Source organism: Nicotiana tabacum, chromosome 6 (assembly GCF_000715075.1).
Source record: "Nicotiana tabacum cultivar K326 chromosome 6, ASM71507v2, whole genome shotgun sequence".
In the NCBI taxonomy this organism is placed as follows: Eukaryota; Viridiplantae; Streptophyta; class Magnoliopsida; order Solanales; family Solanaceae; genus Nicotiana; species Nicotiana tabacum.
The window spans coordinates 118,870,635-118,876,885 of record NC_134085.1 but is presented as its reverse complement, the minus strand read 5'-3'; the positions used below and the strand labels follow the sequence as shown (position 1 = coordinate 118,876,885).

General features: G+C 41.2%; 1 long non-coding RNA gene across 1 annotated transcript; it reads left to right on the top strand.

The window, feature by feature from the left end:
- Positions 1–1,216: 1,216 nt before the first annotated feature.
- On the top strand, positions 1,217–5,484 carry LOC107804474 (uncharacterized). The gene is made up of 4 exons (XR_012710150.1): positions 1,217–1,616; positions 1,707–1,806; positions 2,097–4,344; positions 4,450–5,484. It is a non-coding gene; the product is annotated as an uncharacterized LOC107804474 (long non-coding RNA).
- Positions 5,485–6,251: the final 767 nt, after the last annotated feature.

Sequence of the window (6,251 nt, the reverse complement as noted above, 5' to 3'; positions counted from 1 at the left end):
TAGCGACAAAAAAAAATGTTTGTATTTCAATAATTTACGCGGGTTACAATCTTTGAACAATCTTAAGTTTAAAAGATGTAATCCTCTGATTCTTCTCCTCACGACCGTCAATTCGAGAGCTTCGCTTGTTCTTGAATTGATGGACCACTTGTTGTTGGGATTTGACCACGAATGCGGAGCTAGGCTTTGATCACAAACGTGGAGGATGGAAAACTTGCAGCTCACCCCTTGGAGACAACGACTTCTTGCTATGCGGAAGACTTGTGAATCACCACTGTGGAGGAGAGCTTCAATATCTATCCTTTTTCCTGTCCCTTTGGCCTTATGGAGACCCCCTATTTATAGTTGTAGGGGAGGGAACTTGTGATAAACACATATCTTTTTTCCTCCAATTTGATTGGCCAACTCGAGTCATCAAAACTATCACTAAAGCTATGTGATAAGCTTGCACATAATTGGTTGAACCATGTCATTTGAATATTTGGCGACATTTGATTGGTCCTTACATTTGACTTGGCATGTACATCACTTATGCGCGTGGCATGATTTTAGTGGCCCTTGATTTGACCTGGCGTGCCATGTCATTTGACACGTGGCATGGATTTTGGGCTTATCATTTGAAGTCCAACAAGATGAACTAGGCCCATTAACTCGGGCTCTTAATTAAATCTATATACACATATTATATTTAAATAATAAATTCAATTATTCTAGCCCGTAATCATTGTTTGAGCTGACACGTCTTTGAATTTATCATGTGGTCCAAATAATTTAATGGACTCAAACTCAAATAAAATTCAATCGTTTACAAATGCCCCCTACTTCAAGTTACGTCGGTTTGTAGACTTGTCAAACTTTAACGGCGAGGCTTGAAGTACTAATATTGACAAACTTTTATTTTGTCTGAACCTCAAACTTGACTCCTTGTAAGCCCTTTCCTATTTTGGAAATACAACCTTGTGAATTTACAACATATAGTATTTGGATCGAATTGATTTGGCATTTCGAATTTGCCTTGCGATATTCCAGCCCAATAACTTCATACTTGAGCCCATCAATACTATAGGAAGTCGTTCTCCACTTGAAATTGGAAAATGAAAAGCCGTGCCCTTTTATTTTATTTTTAAACTTTCAATTGGCATTCCATTTTCTTGGTTTTCCTGTCCATATATTTTAGGAATCATGCCAACGAAAACTCCCTTTTCTTTTAGGAACAAGAGAGAGCAGTATTTTTTTTTCTTTTCAATTTGTCTTCTTTTAGGACCCAACTTTTCTTGTCCAGAAATTTTAGGACATAAACTCCTCAATCCTGAAATTTGAGTTCTTCTCAAAGATTGACAGCTCAATGAAACCAAGTTGGAAACGAATCAAAGACTACCTTCGGAGGTCTATATAAGGACTCATTGCGATGCATTATATTTACACCAACTCTTCGAGTCTTTCCTTATTATCTTTGTGACAGAACTTTCCTGGCAGCTTGGAGAACTTGCAAGAGAAAATCTATAACTTGTTGTAGGAGCACCTGAATCTTAAACGGTTTGTGGAGCTGGAACGCAGACTCGCGGAGCCTCGACATATCCGAAAATCACGATCACATAGCTTGTAGATTTGTTCAGGTAATCTCTTCGAAATCAGGTTCTTACTTCGAATTCGCTAATAGTTTCAGAATCGCGCGTCGTCACGAGAAACTTAATAACCTTTTGAAGGGATACCGAAATCATGAACGGTTTGCGGCACTGGAAAGTAGACTCGTGGAGCTTCGACATATCTGAAAATCACGACCATAAAGCTAATAGATTTATCCAGGTAATATTCTGAAATTCAGAGTTAAGATCCTGCTATATTGCGTCTCCAGATTTGCACTCGCTCACTAGATAGTTTGTATCTTGACGTAGGAAGCCCGAAATCAAGCACTTCTTGATCCTTTGAAGATTAAACTTCAGAGACTACTTTTACACCAAATACTAACACTTCAATTCATCGTGTGCTGGTTTCTATGATTTCTTTTAGAGTTAGCTGCAGGATCTGATTTTTTTATTTCAGTTTTGCACATGCTTCACGAATTTTAATCTTCTTCCTCGATTCCTTTCGTGCAGCGTATACAACCTTGACTTCCGGCAATCAAGATGCAATTTCATGACCATAATAAGCCGCACCCTCATCTTGAAATCACGAGCGATGAGCAAAATCAGTCCGATAAGGTTCTCTCTTTGGCAGTTCATCCTCCAGTGATCGGTTCCTTCCCTCTTGTTAGAAAGCTGCCTACCGCATCTCTTCATCTTACAGAATGGTGGACAAGGGAGGCCAAATATGTTATGGGCAAATTTTCGGGCGAGGTCACTAATATAAAGGTCCCTATTTTGAGGTCCACAATTCATCGGGAAGTCGCGCCGTCTAAATTTTCTCATCGTGATGGATGCTTCCACACTTGGAATGTCTCCCCTTCTGGCTTTGGCAACGTTCTCTACACACCCGGCTACTGGGAGTGGGTAGAAGATGTTCTCCCCCGCCACAAAAATTTTTTGGAAGATCTGAAGGTCTACGATGCCATATATGCTTCATTGTTTACGTATGATTATAACGACAACGTGCTTCAGGCCTTTTGTGAGCTTTGGCGTCCTTCCATCAACACACTTGCTACCTTCATTGGAGAATTATCTATATCTTTATGGGACCTGCGAACCATTGGAGTCCTTCCCGTGCATGGGTCCTTTTATGACGAAGTAGTTCCTTCGGCGAAGGAGTTGACATAAATGGACCATCAAGCGAAGCCATTCCTCCCAGAAAGCTGCTTATACTTGTTTTCAGCGTTCCACAGACTTGCAAAAGGGGAATTTCATGAGGTCTTCGTCTGTGATTGGGTGGGGTTCTAGTTTAGAGGGCCGAGCAGGTATGCTAAGCCTCTGCAAAAGACGTCGAAGGTGCGGACCACCAAGCCGAGGCAGAATCATAATCCTTCGGGACGTATAGACAAAACCTTCTTACCACGAATAGACGAGGAGAATGCCCCCTTTATCGAGATAGATGTGGAGGAGTCTCTTATAAATGAGACTAACTTGGCGGCTTTCCTTGCATGTTGGCTCTGTAAGTTTGTGCTTCCAAATAAGAAGGGTGACCACGTTCGTGCTAGTGTTTTCAAAGTTGCAAGCTTAATGGCTCATGGAGTAAAATTCTCTTTAGTTGTCCCGGTCCTTGCTAGCATATATCGTGGCTTGAAGGAGATCTCCACTTCCAATGACCTGATTGCAAGTGATGTAATTTTTCCCATACACTATGTGTATGGCTGGATGGTAGAGTATTTTGAGACCTACCACCGTGCTAATCACACGCACCGAAGTTTACCCTTATGCAAAATTTCATGCGAGAAAATGGCTAAATATTTCAACCTTTCTGATGCTCGAAGGTTGTTCCAACGTGATGATGCCCGTCAACTCCACCATTTGGCATTGTTGCGTGGCAAAGAGTTACACTTTACAGACAATGGCAAACTTTCAGATTCGTTCAGCGAATTTTTTATATCTCTTCGCTCTAGCTATCTCACCCTTAGGCATGATGATACTTTTATCGTGGAGTCCTACAGCCCTCACAGGTTTAGTAGGCAATTTGGTTTTTGCCAAGACATCCCTGGAGATCTTATGGAGCAGCCCTATGATGGTACGTTGCAGGCACTAGTGCAACTTTGGGATTCATCCACACGTCTTGGAACCTTCTCAAAATTCATTGTTCCAGTACATCCGATAAACGATGTGCCTTTAGTGACTCGTGAGTACATAGACTGGTGGCCAATACATCGACTAGATCCTTCAAAAAAGAGCCCTCATATTGTTTCGACAAGTCCAAGGCAAGATCAAGTGCATGTGCGATCCAAAGGGGTCCCGAGTCGACTGAAAGTAAAGCTAACTTCTCCTTCTTCCAAGCCTAAGACGAAGTCAAATGATCTTCCGCAAGCAGCCCAGACCCTTTCCACGTCCAAAGTCGTGAAGGATGTGGATGCACCGGTGAAAAAGAAAGTTAGGCGACTTTCATTGGCCTTGAAGACAATTACTACTACCCCCAAGGTATCCAGCGACTCTTGCAAAAGGAAGAAGCACCTAGTTTCGTCAAACCAGGGCAGTGATAGAGAGACCAGCCTTGTGCCACTTTGTGAAGAGAAAAATCATCTTCCAGTCCAATAGAGAGTGAATCCAGCGAAGACCACCATTGGAACCGTCCGAACAAGAAGGCGAAGGAGTTGGGTGACGACTGTTGCGGTACTGCTATCTTAGATACCATCATTATTGAGGATGATGCCTTTGTGGATGAGGATACGGGCTTAACAATGCATTCCCTGAATTACCAGAACAAGTAGAATTCTTTCTGTTTGTATTCCTATTACTTTATTTACTTTTTTTTTCTTTTTTCTTTTTTTGAATACTAACAGCTTTTTCTTCTTCTATATATTCTTTTTAGTCAGATCTTCAAGAATTATGAAATGATGAGCTTAGGGGTGACATTATTGAGGATTGCTTTGCCGACATAGATGATCTTGGTATGACTGCAAAGAGCTCCCACAAGTCACCAAATGGTTCTAAGGATCATGGTATGGGTGGAGCTTCTTCAGTGGAGTTAATTCCACCTAGAAAGCCATATTCTTCTTCTCCGGTTCATAGAAAGTTTATCCAACCAGCTGTGATGAGTGAAGGTGCGGCTGCTACAACTGAGGTCATGCACCCGAAATCGTTCAGGCCTTCCTTATGGCCATTGCAGCCTGGTGCTTCAAGCAAAGAGCTGCATGAGACTATTTGTCGTGCCAAATCGACTTTTGTTTCTGTGATGTGGCGTGGATTGTGCGAGTGGATCAAGGAGTTCTCTGTAGATTCCACGGACAGCTTTATGAAGTTGGAGGAAAGTATTAGTTTGACTCTTACGGAAATACAAAGAGAGAATATCATTGATATTTCTACTTTGGAGGATCCAGTTGAAGCTTTCTTCAAGACTTATACAGAGTATGATGCTTTAAGATCGTCCAAGATGAGTAAATAATTACACCAAGATTCACTCTCTAACGCACAACAACGCCTCGATGATGTGAAGTTGGAATATGGGAAGGCAAATGAGTCCGCTGAAAGACTTCAAGTGGCTCTTGCGAGTGTCGAGACACAATTAGCAGCCCTGACCTCTAAAAAGAATAAGATCACCGTGCTCCTGAATAAACAATAAGAGAAGCTGTCCAAAAGTCAACAGAAAATCACCGTTACCGAAGGCGAGATTTATACCATTGAGGCGAACGTTCCGTTGTCGGATGATGAAGCAGAGAAATTGTCCCTCTTGAAAGATGCAGTTAAAATGAGTCTCCAGAAAATCCTTAGCTTCAAACCTTTTCCATAGCTTTAGATTTTTTTATTTATTTTTATTTAGGGCCCCCTGCCTCTTTCCCTTTTTTTTTAGACGGATATCATGTATTGATATTTCTTTTCTTAGCGCAATAAAAGTACTTTCTTTTTTATTTGCACTGTCCCATTGAATTTTGAGTTTCCTGTGAATTATGGCATGGATGAATTATACAGGTATATCGAGGTTAATCGAGAAAAACTAACTGGTATCATAGTTCTGAAACAGTTTATTTCTAAAACATATGACGCTCGGATTCTTTGCTTGGCCGATTCTCCGTCTTTACACTTTTGTATAATTCCCATTTTTGGTGTGTTGTTGGTTAGAATTGCACCCTGTGTTTGTTAATCGCTGCTTCCTGATGCTACTAAGAAAGGTCATTGAACTACCAAAGTTGCTTTTTCAGATTCTTTGCTCTGTTGTTGGAGACATTGCCGAATGAAACGCTGCTACACTTTTTAGCGTCGCAATACTTGAGCTCGATTTCACATCTTTTGGCTTGAAACGCTGCTACACTTTTTTAGCGTCGCAATACTTGAGCTCGATCGGCTATGTTTACTGCATAATGGTAAGTTATTTTGCCGATAGTGTTCAAAGTTGCTGCGCTGCTTTAATTATGTTTCTTAGAAGAATTTCCTTTGTTTTTATTTTTATAGTTCAGTTTCTACTGCATTGGAACAGATGAAGGTTTCTTTGTTGCAGCCAGCTACTCATGGAGGCTTTAGTCGAATGACCATTCCCAAACGCGAGCCATGGACTCCATTCGGTGACAAACATATTTAGGTGACTCTTTACTGAATGCACGTATTTGATGACTTCTAACTGGACGACTTGCTGACATGTTCTTTAGGGACTTCGCAGTGCGTCCATTTGTATTGAAA